The 13,638-nt window shown below is 40.3% G+C and overlaps 1 protein-coding gene across 5 annotated transcripts in view; it reads right to left on the reverse strand.

Moving 5' to 3' along the window:
- ZDHHC3 (zinc finger DHHC-type palmitoyltransferase 3) overlaps nt 1-13,638 on the reverse strand; it is a 71,378-nt gene that overhangs the window by 24,196 nt on the left and 33,544 nt on the right. The window lies entirely within an intron of this gene.

Below are 13,638 nucleotides of genomic sequence, written 5' to 3' on the forward strand. Positions count from 1 at the left end.
ATTTTCATTGGTGAGCATCACATCTAATGGTCTGGTTTTCCCAGGTCAAAATTCACAGCTCCGAATGTTACTGGGTTGTTTAAATTGGAATCAATCAAGATTTATTTAAATTTTTTTTAACCAGTCTTATTGTTATGATTGGTAATCTCTGTTTAGTTGTTACAAATCCACAGGCAAGTGTGAGCCACTGCCCTTAGATGTTCCATCAAGATGCTAAAAACCAGACATGACTCAGGATAATGATCACCTCTGTGGTGGTGGAGAGGCTAGGAGCGGCATGAAGTGGGGTGGGGAGGTAGGGTTTATAAAGAGGCTAACCTCTCTTTGTAATTTTTTTTTTACCGTAAGTTTTATTGAGACATAATTGCTAAACTGCACTGTATAAATTGAAGGTGTAGATCACAATGACTGGACTTAAACTGTCTCTGTGATGTTTTATTTATGAAGCTGGGAACTGAACACATGCATGGTCATCATATTATCCTTTGTACCCTTTTGACTGTCAAGTGTTTCACTAAAGTTTTTCCTAAAGTTGAAAAGTAGGAAAAAAAAAAAAATCTGGTGTGCAAAATACAGTTCAATGCCTCAAGAGCCTATCATAGAAATTACTTTATTTAATTTTAATTTTATTTTAGACTTTTTAGGGCTGTACCCATGGCATATGGAAGTTCCTTGGCTAGCGGCTGAATCGGAGCTGCAGCTGCTGACCTACACCACAGCCATAGCAACTCAGGATCTGAGCTATGTCTGCGACCTACACCGCAGCTCACAGCAAGGCCAGATCCTCAACCCACTGAGCAAGGCCAGGGATTGAACCGACATCCTCATGGATACTAGTTGGGTTCGTTACCACTGAGCCATGATGGGAACTCCCTATCATAGAATTTTAAAGCAAACAAATCTTGATAGGCAAGGACTATATGGTATGTATAACGCCATTTAGGATATAGTTTTGACATTGAATATGCCATAAAAGTACATAGCTATTGATATAGGGAGCATCTATGATAGACTAAAGGGTAAAGTAGATTCCCAAATAGGATGCAGACTACAAGCCTATTTTGGTAAAGATTTTACACACACATATACAAATACATGCCAAAGTACTAATGGTTATCACAGGTAATTTTTATTTTCTTGACTATATTTCTTATGAATATGTGGTTTTTCAGTAAGGATAAAAGACTTAATAAAAAAACATGCAGCAGAATTCCCACTGTGGCTCAGCAGGATAACGACCCAAGGTAGTCTGTGAGGATACAGGTTTGATCCCTGGCTTCACTCAGTGGGTTAAGGATTTGGTGTTGTCACAAGCTGTGGCACAGGTCACAGATGTGGCTCAGATCTGACATTGCCATGGCTGTGGCATAGGCCTCAGCTCTGATTCCACCCCTGGCCTGGGAACTTCCACATGCTGCAGGGACGGTCATAAAAAGAAAAATGCAGCAGGAAGATATAGGAAGGACAAAATCAAAATTAAAAGTAATTACTTAAATAAGCCAGTGTACAATTCATAAAGGAAAAAAATACTATTTGTGAAAGCAATGATAAACACGAGGAACAGAAAAAGATGGACATGGAGATGTAAAAAAGGACATCAAAATCATAAAATGTGGGGAAAGAGAGTAAGAAAATGTAGACTCTTTTTAGAATATGTTTGAGCCTATATGATTACAAGTCTAAACCAAGCAGATATAAGAAGGGGTTAACATACTGAAAAAAAGGGCAACCACAGATCAGAAACAAACAACAGATTTGCAAAAAAATAAAAAGAGAACAAAAGCATAAAATAAAAAGAAATCAGCAAAGCCACAAAAAGAAAAAAGGGAACAAAGAGGAAACATCAAATTAATTACGAAAAAAAGGTTTAAAATGGCAATAAATACATAAATACCAAAAATTATCTTAATTATCAATGGACTGAATGCTCCAGTCAAAAGAAAGAGTGTTCGATTGGATAAAAAAGAATAAGAGCCTATAATATTCTGCTTACACGAGACACATCTTAGGGCAAAGGACTCATAGATTGAAAGTGTGTGGATGGAAAAAGATATTTCAAGCAAATGGAAATGACAAGAGAGCAGGAAACACAACATTCATAACAAAAAAGATACACTTTATTTATTTATTCATTTAGTCTTTTTGCCTTTTCTAGGGCCGTTCCCACAGAATATGGAGGTTCCCAGGCTAGGGGTCTGATTGGAGCTACAACTGCTGGCCTATGCCACAGCCATAGCAATGTGGGATCTGAGCAGTGTCTGCGACCTACACCACAGCTCATGGCAGTGCTGGATCCTTAACCCACTGAGTGAGGCCAGGGATTGAACCTGCAACCTCATGGTTCCTAGTTGGATTCGTTAACCACTGAGCTGCGATGGGAACTCCAAGATACACTTTAAAATAAAGGCCATAATGGGGTTCCCATTGTGGCACAGTGAAAATGAATCCAACTAGGAACCATGAGGTTGCAGGTTTGATCCCTTGCCTCACTCAGTGGATTAAGGATGCGGTGTTGCCATGAGCTGTGGTGTAGGTTGCAGACATGGCTCAGATCTATCGCTGCTATTGCTGTGCCCTAGGCCAGGAGCTATAGCTCCCAATGGACCCCTAGCCTGGGAACCTCCATATGCTGTGGGTGAGGCCCTAAAAAAGCAAAAAAAAAAAAAAAAAAGGCCATAAAGAAAGATAATTGAAGAAGTACATTACTTAATAATGAAAGGATCAATACGAGAAGAGGATATTACACTCATCAACACATATGCACCTAATACAGGAGGACCTGAATACAGAAAACAAATACTAACAGACATAAAAGGAGAAATTAATGGGAATACAATGATAGGAGACTTTAACATCCCATTCAAATCAGTGGACAGATCTTCTAGACAGAAAATTGATAAGGCAACAGAGATCATTATGACACAATAGAACAGACTTGATATATTCAAAAAATTACACACACACCACCCCTCCCGCCCAAAACCAAACCCAGGATACACATTGTTGCTCTCACTCCCCTGGGAACACACAGCCCTGCTGCTGCCACTGCCGAAGGCTCTGGGTGCTGCCTACACCTGAGAGTAGCCTGCACCACCTCCCCATGGGTCTTTGCCATTGTCAAGGGCCCAGTAACCAGTCACTGGCTTCAGGCCCTGCCCACTGCCTCCATCTTCCAGGAATCATGCCCAGGCCATACACCAGCACACCCCCTATCAAGGGGATAATGGTCTGTGGATACTGAGGAAAGAGACAGCAAGCATCCAAGCCAAAAGCAGCCCTCATGCCACAAAAGAAAAAAAAAAAAAAAAGAAAAAGAAAGAAAGAAAAAAAGAAAAAGAAAAAAAAAGTAAGCCCTCACAAAATACCTGGGGGCACTCTCACATATAAACAGCCCTCCAAGACTACAGTAGCTGTTTTCCCTAAACTTTCAGAACAAGAAAAATATATGCAAAATGATGAATCTCAGGAACCATTCCCAGTTAAAGAACAGGAGAATTCACTTGAAGGAGGAAACAATGAAACAAACTTCTGCAGTTTAACAGACATTGAGTTCACAAAAGAATCAGTGAAAACTGTGAAGGGATTAAGAGCAGATATGAAGGAATTAACAGCAAATATGAACAGTAATACAGATCGCTTTAGAAAGAAACTAGAAAATATAAGGAGAAGCCAAGAAAAATTAGGAAATTCATTTGCAGGAGTTCCTGTCATGGCTCACTGGTTAACGAAACTGACTAGTATCCATGAGGACACAGGTTCAATCCCTGGCCCTGTTCAGTGGGGTAAGGATCCAGCATTGCCATGAACTGTGGTGTACGTCACAGACGTGGCTTGGATCTGGCATTGCTGTGGCTACAGTGTAAGCTGATGGCTACAGCTCCGATTTGACCCCTAGCCTGGGAACCTCTGTACGCTGTGGGTGCGGGGCTCCCCCCCCCAAAAGAAAGAAAATTCATTTGCAGAATCACAAGCTGAGTTAAAGGCATCCATGAGCAGAATGAATAATGCAGAGGAACAAATAAGTGACTTGGAAGATAGAATAATGAAAACACACAATCAGGACAGCAGACAGAAAAACTAAATGAAAATTATAAGGGAACTCACATAAGGCTATTAGCTGATTTCTCTATAGAAACACTACAGGCCAGAAGAGAGTGGTAAAATATATTCAAAGTTCTAAAAGAGAAAAATCTGTAGCCCAGAATACTCTACCCAGCAAGTATATCATTAAAAATAGAAGGAGAGGGGAGTTCCCATCATGGTGCAGTGGTTAACAAATCCGACTAGGAACCATGAGGTTCCGGGTTTGATCCCTGCCCTTGCTCAGTGGGTTAATGATCAGGTGTTGCCGTGAGCTGTGGTGTAGGTTGCAGACACGGCTCGGATCCCGCTTTGCTGTGGCTCTGGTGTAGGCTGGCAGCTATGGCTCCGATTCAACCCCTAGCCTGGGAACCTCCATATGCCGTGGGAGTGGCCCAAAGAAATAGCAAAAAGACAAAAAAAAAAAGGAGAAATAAAGAACTTCTCCAACAAACAAAAACTAAAAGACAGCAATACTAAACCCATTTGAAAAGAAATACTGAAAGGTCTCCTCTAAATAGAAAAGAAGTAAGAAGATATAGGATGGAGGAAATCACATTTGGAAAGTAATCCCTTAAATAAGCCAGTATACAGATCTAAAATGAAAAAAAAAAACCAACAAAAAAACAAAAAATCTATCTGTAAAAGTAATGATAAATACAAGGAACAGCAAAAGGATAAACATGAAGATGTAAAAAAGGACATCAAAATCATAAAACGTGAGGAAGGAAAGTAGGAAAGTAAGAAAATCTAGACTATTTTTTTTTTTTTTAAAGAATGTGTTTGAGCCTGTAGGACTATCAGGCTAAAGCAAGCAGATATAGGAAGGGGTCAACACACTTGAAAAACAGGGCAACCACAAATCGAAATCAAACAATTCACAAAAACTAAAAAGAAGAGGACACTATCATAAAATAAAGGAAATCATCCAACCAAAAAAAAGTAACAAAGGAGAAACATAGAATCAACTGGAAAACAAAGTTTAAAATGGCAATAAATACCTATTTATCTATAATTACCTTATATGTCAATGGACTGAATGCTCCAATCAAAAGATATAGAATGGCGGACTGGATAAAGAACAAGAGCCTACAACATGCTGCCTACAAGAGAATCACCTTAGGGCGAAGGACACATATAAATTGAAAGTGAGGGGAGGGAAAAATATGTTTCATGCGAATGGAAAATATAAGAAAGCAGGAGTTTCAATACTCATATCAGACAAAATAGACTCTAAAACAAAGGCCATAAAGAAAGACAAAGAAGGGAGTTCCCATTGTGGCTCAGTGGTTAACGAATCCAACTAGGAACCATGAGGTTGAAGGTTTGATCCCTGGCCTCGCTCAGTGGGTTTAGGATCCAGCGTTGCTGTAAGCTGTGGTGTGGGTTGCAGACACAGCTTGGATCCCATTTTGCTGTGGCTGTGCCGTAGGCTGGTGGCTACAGCTCCAATTAGATCCCTAGTCTGGGAATCTCCATGTGCCGTGGGTGCGGCCCTAGATAAGACAACACAAAAACAAAAACAAAAAACAACAACCCCCCCCCCCCAAAAAAAAAGGACAAAGGACACTAGTGATAGAAGGATCCATTCAAGAAGAGGATACTACACTCATCAATATATATGCCCCTAATACAGAAGCACCCAAATACACACAAGAAATACTAACAGACATAAAAGGCGAAATTGATGGGAATACAATAATAGTAGGCGATTTTAACACCCCACTCACGTCAATGGACAGATCCCCTAGATAGGAAATCAGTAAGACAACAGAGATCCCAAATGATACAATAGAATGATAGACTTAATTGACATTTTTTGAACATTACATCCAAAAAATCCAAAATATACATTTTTTCAAGTGCACGTGGAATATTCTCAAGGACTGACTACATACTGGGGCACAAAACTAACCTCAACAAATTTAAGAGTATGGAAATTATTTCAAGTATCTTCTCTGACCACAATGGCATGAAATTAAAAATCAACAAGAGAAAGAGAAATAAGAAAAAAACTGACTACATGGAGACTAAACAACATTCTACTAAAAAACCAATGGGTCAATGAGGAAATCAAAAGGGAAATTAAAAATTACCTTGAGATAAATGATAATGAAAATGCAACCATTCAAAATCTATGACACGCCACAAAAGCAATTCTCAGAAGGAAGTTCATAGTGATACTGGCCTTCCACAAAAAAGAAGAAAAAGTAAGTTCCCATTGTGGCTCAGTGGTAATGAGCCTGACTAGTATCCATGAGGGTGTGGGTTCAATCCTTGGCCTCACTCAGTGGGTTAAGGATCCAGTGTTGACGTGAGCTGTGGTGTAGGTCGCACACAAGCTGTGGCGGCTTGGATTCTTTGTTGCTGTGGCTGTGATGTATGCCGGCAGCTGGTAGCTCTGATTCCACCCCTAGCCTGGGAACTTTCATGTGCCACACGTGCAGCCCTAAAAAGCAAAAATCAAAGAAAGAAAAATCTCGGAGTTCCTGTCGTGGCGAAGTGGTTAACGAATCCAACTAGGAACCATGAGGTTTCGGGTTCGGTCCCTGCCTTTGCTCAGTGGGTTAACGATCCGGCGTTGCTGTGAGCTGTGGTGTAGGTTGCAGACGCGGCTCGGATCCCGAGTTGCTGTGGCTCTGGCGTAGGCCGGTGGCTACAGCTCCGATTCAACCCCTAGCCTGGGAACCTCCATATGCCGCGGGAGCGGCCCAAGAAATAGCAACAACAACAACAACAAAAGACAAAAAAAAAAGAAAGAAAAATCTCAAATCAATAACTTACCACCTAAAAAAATTAGAAGAAGAACAAACAAAACCTAAAGTCAGTGGAAGGAAGGAAATCATAAAGATCAGAGAGGAAATCAATAAAATAGAGATTCAAAAGCCATAGGGAAAAAAATCAATAAAACCAAGAGCTGGTTATTTGAAAGGGTAAACAAAATTGACAAACCTCTGGCCAGACTCACCAAGAAGAGGAGAGAAAGAACCCAAATAAATGAAAAAGGATAAATCTCAACAGATACTGCAGAAATACAAAAAACTGTAAGAGAATACCATGAACAATTACATGCCAACAAATTTGATGACCTAGAAGAAATGGACAACTTCCTAGAGACATACAACCCATCAAAACTGACTCAAGAAGAGATCATTTTGAATAGACTGATCACTAGAAATTAAATTGAATATGTATAAAAAACACTCCCTACAAACAAAAGTCCAGGACCAGATGGCTTCACAGGCAAATTCTAGCAAACATACAAAGAACTTATGCCCATCCTTCTTAAACTCTTCTGAAATACTGAAGAGGAGGGAACATTCCCAAAGACATTCTATGAAGCCACCATGACCCTAAGAGCAAAAACAGACAAAGATACTACCACGAAAAAAATTAAAAGCCAGTATCGTTGATGAATATAGACACAAAAATTCTCAACAAAATTTTAGCCAACCAAATCAAACAACATATAAAAAGATTAAATAACACGACCAAGTGGCATTCATTCCAGGTTCACAAGGATGGTTCAACATATGCAAATCAATCAACTCCATATACCACATTAAGAAAAGAAAAGTAAACCACATGATCACTGTAATAGATGCAGAAAAAGCTTTTGATAAAATCCAACATCCATTCATGATAAAAAAAAACTCTTACCAAAGTAGGTATACAGGAAACATATGTTTTTTTTTTCTTTTAAGGGATGCACTTGTGGCATATGGAAGTTCCCAGGTTAGGGGTGGAAATGGAGCTACAGCTGCCGGTCTGTGCCATAGCCACAGCAATGTGGGATCTGAGCAGTGTCTGTGACCTATACCACAGCTCATGGCAACACCATATCCCTGACACACTGAGTGAGGCCAGGGATAGAACCCATATTCTCATGGATATAGTTGGACTTGTTATCTCTGAGCCACAACAGGAATTCCCAAGGGAACATATCTTAAAAAAATAAAAGCCATTTATGACAAAGCCACAGCCAATAGAATACTCAATGGAGAAAAGCTGAAAGCCTTCCCACTAAAATATGGAACAAGACAAGGATGCCCACTCTCACCAATTTTATTCAACATGGTAGTGGAAGTCCTAGCCATAGCAATCAGAGAAAAAAAGAAATAAAATGTATCCACTTTGGAAGAGAAGAGGTAAAACTGTCAGTCTATGTAGATGACATGATACTATATATAGAAAACCCTAAGAATTCCACAAAAAAACCTACTCAAACTGATCAACAAATTTAGCAAAGTAGCAGGATACAAGATTAACATTCAGAGATTGGTTGCATTTCTGTATAATAACAATGAAACAATAAAGAAGCAATACAAAAATACAATACCTTTTAAAATCCACCCCTCCCCCCCAATTAAATACCTAGGAATAAACCTGACCAAGGAGGTGAAAAGACTTATATGCTGAGAACTATAAAACATCAATCAAGGAAATAAAGAGGATTCAAAGAAATGGAACAATACCCCATGCTCCTGGCTTGGAAGAATTAATATTGTCAAAAATGACCCAAAGCAATCTACAGATTTAATGCAACCCCTATTGAATTACCCATGACATTTTCTGCAGAATTAGAACAAACAATCCAACAATTTATATGGAACCATGAAAGACCCAGAATTGCCAAGGCAATCCTGAGAGGAGAAAAACAAAGACAGAAACAAAAACAAAAACGCAAAGCAGGACGCATAACTTTCCCAGACATTGGACAGTATTATAAAGCTACAGTAATCCAAACAGTGTGGTACTGGTATAAAAACAGACATGGAACAGAATAGAGAGCCTGGAAATAAACCTACATAGCTAGGGTCAATTAATCTTTTAACAAAGGACACAAGAATACAAAATGGGAAAAAGTCTCTTCAGCAAGTGGTGCTGGGAAAACTGGACAGCTGTATGTAAATCAATGAAACTAGAACACACCCTCACACCATGCACAAAAATAAACTCAAAAGGCTTAAACATAGGACAAGACACCATAAAACTCCTAAAAAGAACATGGGTAAAACATTCTTTGACATCAACCATACAAATGTTTTCTTAGGTCAGTCTCCCAAGGCAATAGAAATAAAAACAAAAATAAACAAATGGGACCTAATCAAAATTACAAGCCTTTGCACAGCAAAGGAAACCATAAGAAAAACAAGTAAGCAAACAAAAACCATTAAAAATAAAAAAAAAGACAATCTATGGAATGGGAGAAAATAGTTGCAATCCATGAAATTAACAAAGGCTCCATCTCCAAAATATACAATTCATACAACTACAACAAAATATACTATGACTCATAAGTCACTGGTGGCTCAGTGAGTTAAGGATCCAGTATTGTCACTGTCACACTGCTGCTGTGATGAGGGTTCAACTGCTGGCCCAGGAACTTACACTGTGGGTACAGGCATTTAAAAAAAAAATAAAAAAAATAAAAAAATGGGTAGAAAAAAAACAAAAACAAAAAATGGGTAGAAGACCTAAATAGACATTTCTCCAAAGAAGACATAGAGGGTCAAAAAACATGAAAAGATGCTCAACATCACTAATTATTAGATAAATGCCAATCAAGACTACCATGAGGTACTACTTCATGCTGGTCAGAATGGCCATCATTAATAAGCCTACAAATAACACATACTGGAGAGGTTGTGGAGAAAAGGAAACCCTCCTATACTGTTGATGGGAATGTAAGTTGGTGCAACCACTATGGAAAACAGGATGGAGGCTTTTCAGAAAACTAAAACTAAAATTACCATATGATCCAGCAATCCCACTCCTGGGCAAAATTATAATTCAAAAAGATACACATACCCCTATGTTCACTGCAGCACTATTCACAAGAGCCAAGACATGGAAACAACCTAAGCGTCCACTGACACATGAATGGATTAAGAAGATGTGGTACATATATATAATGGAATGCTACTCAGCCATAAAGTACGAAATAATGCTATTCCCAGCAATGTGGCTGCAACTAGAGATTATCATACTAAGTAAGTAAGAAAGAGAATGGCAAATATTATATGATATCATTTATATGTGGAATCTAAAATGTGGCACAACTGAACCTATCTACAGAACAGAAACAGACTCACAGATAAGGAAAAAAGATTGCGGCTACCAAGGGGGAGAAAGAGGGAATGGGATGGACTGGGTGTTTGGGTCGATCAAATCCTCACCACAGCAGCAACCCAAGCTGCAGCAGTGATAATGTTGGATCCTTAACTCACTGAGCCACCAGGGAAGACCATAGTAAATGCAAACTATTACATTTAGAATAAGCAATGAAGTCCTACTGTATGGCCAGGAACTATATCCAATCACTTGTGACAGAACATGATGTAAGATAACATGAGAAATTCCTGTTGTGGTGCAGTGGAAACAAATCTGATAGTATCCATGAGGACGCAGGTTCGATCCCTGACCTTGCTCTGTGGGTTGGGGATCCAGTGTTGCCATGAGCTGTGGTGTAGGTTGCAGACATAGCTCGGATCCCGCATTGCTGTGGTTGTGTGGCATAAGCTGGTAGCTGTAGCTCTGATTTGACCCCCAGCCTGGGAACTTCAATATGCCGTGGGTGCAGCCCTGCAAAGCCAAAAAAAAGAAAAAAAAGATAATATGAGAAAAACAATGTGTGTGTGTGTATATAAATGATTGGGTCACTTTTCTGCACAGCAGAAGTTGACAGAATATTATAAATCAACCATACTTTAATAAAAAAATTAAAAATAAAAAACATGCAAAAATACCTACTCAGGAAGGAGCTATCCGAAACAGGAGTGTGAAAACTCTCCTGAATTTTGTAACCAAAATGCTATGATGTGTTTCATCTTGAGAAATATGAGGGCCTCCCTTTAGGCACCAGTGAAGGGTCAGGGCGGTCTTAAGTCTTCAGAAAGGCAAGGCAGGGCCCAAACCACCCAGAAGAGTGGATTTTTTGGGGGGATTGGGGCTGCACCCATGGCATATGGAGGATCCCAGGCTAAGGTTCAAATCGGAGCTGTAGCCACTTGCCTACACCACAGCCACAGCAACTTGGGAGCCAAGCTGAGTCTGTGACCTATACCACAGCTCATAGCAACACCAGATCCTTAACCCACTGAGCCAGGCCAGAGATCAAACCTGGATCCTCACAGATACTAGTCAGATTCGTTTCCACTGAGCCATGGGGGGAACTCCCAGATGAATGGATTTTAAAGGGGGCTTGAGAAGGGTTCTGGCTCAGGCAGAGGAGAAGGTTGTAACAAAGCCCAGAGGGCTATCTTTTAAATTCTCTTTAATGACAGAATTTAGTGGGTTAAGGATCCAGAAGTATTAACTGCTATGGCTCTGGTTACAGCTGTGGCATGGGTTGGGTCCCTAGCCCAGGAACTTCCACATGCTGTGGGTGTAGCCAAATAACAAATCAATTAATTAATTAATTCTCTTTAACGTAAGAAAGTACGGGTACAAGGGAAAAGCACTAAAGAACGTCATTTCCCCAAGGAGATGAAGCAATGGGGCTGTTTTTCTAAATCAAAGTTGTTTTTGGTTTTTGCCAGGCCCACTTTTTAAGGTCCTGGCCACCAGAATTTGCCGTAAAATCTCAGAAGACAGCCCCCCCCCCACCCTCCCACAAATAAAAGGCTACAAGAGCCCCACAGCACCCAGGGCAATCGGATCTCTCATCTGGTTTTTTCATTATTGTCTGTTGTTCCAGGCCACTGTCAGAGGCATCACTCAACAGGGCAGCCTTTCTAAAAGTGTCCTCTCCATCTGCATAAATCTCCCGGAAGGTTCATGCCCATCCAGGCAAGACCCCACCTGCCCAGTGAGCCCATCTCATAAAGCTAGAGACCAGCTGGGCCAGCCCCTGAGACTGAAGAATCTTTCTAGTCTTTTTCTGAAAGAATACACTCTTCTGGGCTCATCTCTGTAGATTTCAGAACTTCTTGTATATGTATAATGATTCACTTTGCTGTACACCTGAAGCTATTGCAACATTGTAAATCAACTGTATTCCAATAACGTTTTTTAATTTTTTTTTTTGCTTTTTTTTTAGGGCCTCACTGATGGCATAAGGAAGTTCCCAGGCTAGGGGTCAAATCAGAGCTGTAGACACCAGCCTGCACCACAGCCACAGCAATACCAGATCTGAGACGAATCTGAGACCACTGAGCAAGGCCAGGGATCCAACCCGCATCCTCATAGATGCCAGTCAGATTCATTTCTGCTGCACCATGACAGAAACTCCTCCAATAAAATTAAAAAAAAAGAAAAGAAATTCAAAACCCAAGGACAACCAAATACGAACAGCAATTAGGCTTTTCTAGTACAAATGCTTTTCTTCTGCAAAAGTCTTTTCACTGGTTGTCAGTGGAACACTCCTAACCACTTCTGGGTTAGCACTGCCTGATTAGAATTAATTTTGCTCAAATAAACTCTTAAAAGTAAAAACAACAACAAACTTATTAGGTCATAGTAAGGAATTTTGTCCTATACAATTCTGGACAGACGGTAAGGAATTGGAAGCCCAGCTAAGAGGGTTTTGCTTTGCTTCGCTTTTTTTTTTTTTTTTTTTTTGGCTATACCCACAGTGTTCAGAAGTTCCAGGGTCAGGGATCAAACCCAAGCCATAAAAGCAACTATGCCGAGTCCTTAACCACTAGGCCACAAGGGACCCAACCCCCTACCCCCAAGACATTTTTGCCACTGCTGTCATGCTTCCACTAAGAAATACCCCCTTATCCTCCACCCTCCCAACCAAATTCTTATGTCTCCCAGGCTTGGCTTGAAGCTTCTATTATTATCGCACCCTTACAGACCAATTTTTTTCTTTCAAAGTAACACTTCCTTTGGGTTGTGATGATGGTTGTACAACTACAAATATAATAAAATTGATTAAGTTTAAAAAAAAAAAAGTAACACTTCCTCATGATTTTCAAAAATGTATAGAGAAGAGAAAATTAAAAAGGAAACACCCGCTCATTCTATCATCCAAAGATTAGTACTGCTAACATTCTGGAGTATAGTTTTCCAGTCTTTTCTCTTCATAAACAGTAAGCTAAAACCACTTAAAAAAAAATAGACCCATAGAAATGATGATATGCTTCTAAAACATTTATTTGGTCCTGTATGGAATCTGTTTGAATCTGGGGGCAGGAGGCATGATATGGCTCCATTCTCCTCCGCGGCTAGCCCAAACTTCCAGCACCTTCCTTGACCCATGCCCATTTCCTTTTCTGTGTCAGAGGAAAGTGAGGCTGCCAGGGTAAACCCCCTCACACTCCTTCTCTTGCTCTCTACCATCCCTGGACCCATGGGGATGCAGGAGGATCATCAGCTTCAACCTCAGAGCCTTGCTTTCATGTTCTTAGCAGACACTCTTGCTCCTTCATAGCTGGGCTTCTGTGTGTGCACTCGCTGTCTCTGCTCACCTCTTACTCTTTAATTCACGGTTTTCAGGTACCTGTTGCCCCCACACCAGAGAACCGGGCCCACCAGGTCAATAAGCAATTCCCTGTGGTCCAATCCAAAGGTAAGTTCCCAGCCCTCACATTCCTCCCGTCTCCCCCTGAC

The sequence above is a fragment of the Phacochoerus africanus genome, chromosome 1, assembly GCF_016906955.1.
Source record: "Phacochoerus africanus isolate WHEZ1 chromosome 1, ROS_Pafr_v1, whole genome shotgun sequence".
NCBI lineage: Eukaryota > Metazoa > Chordata > Mammalia > Artiodactyla > Suidae > Phacochoerus > Phacochoerus africanus.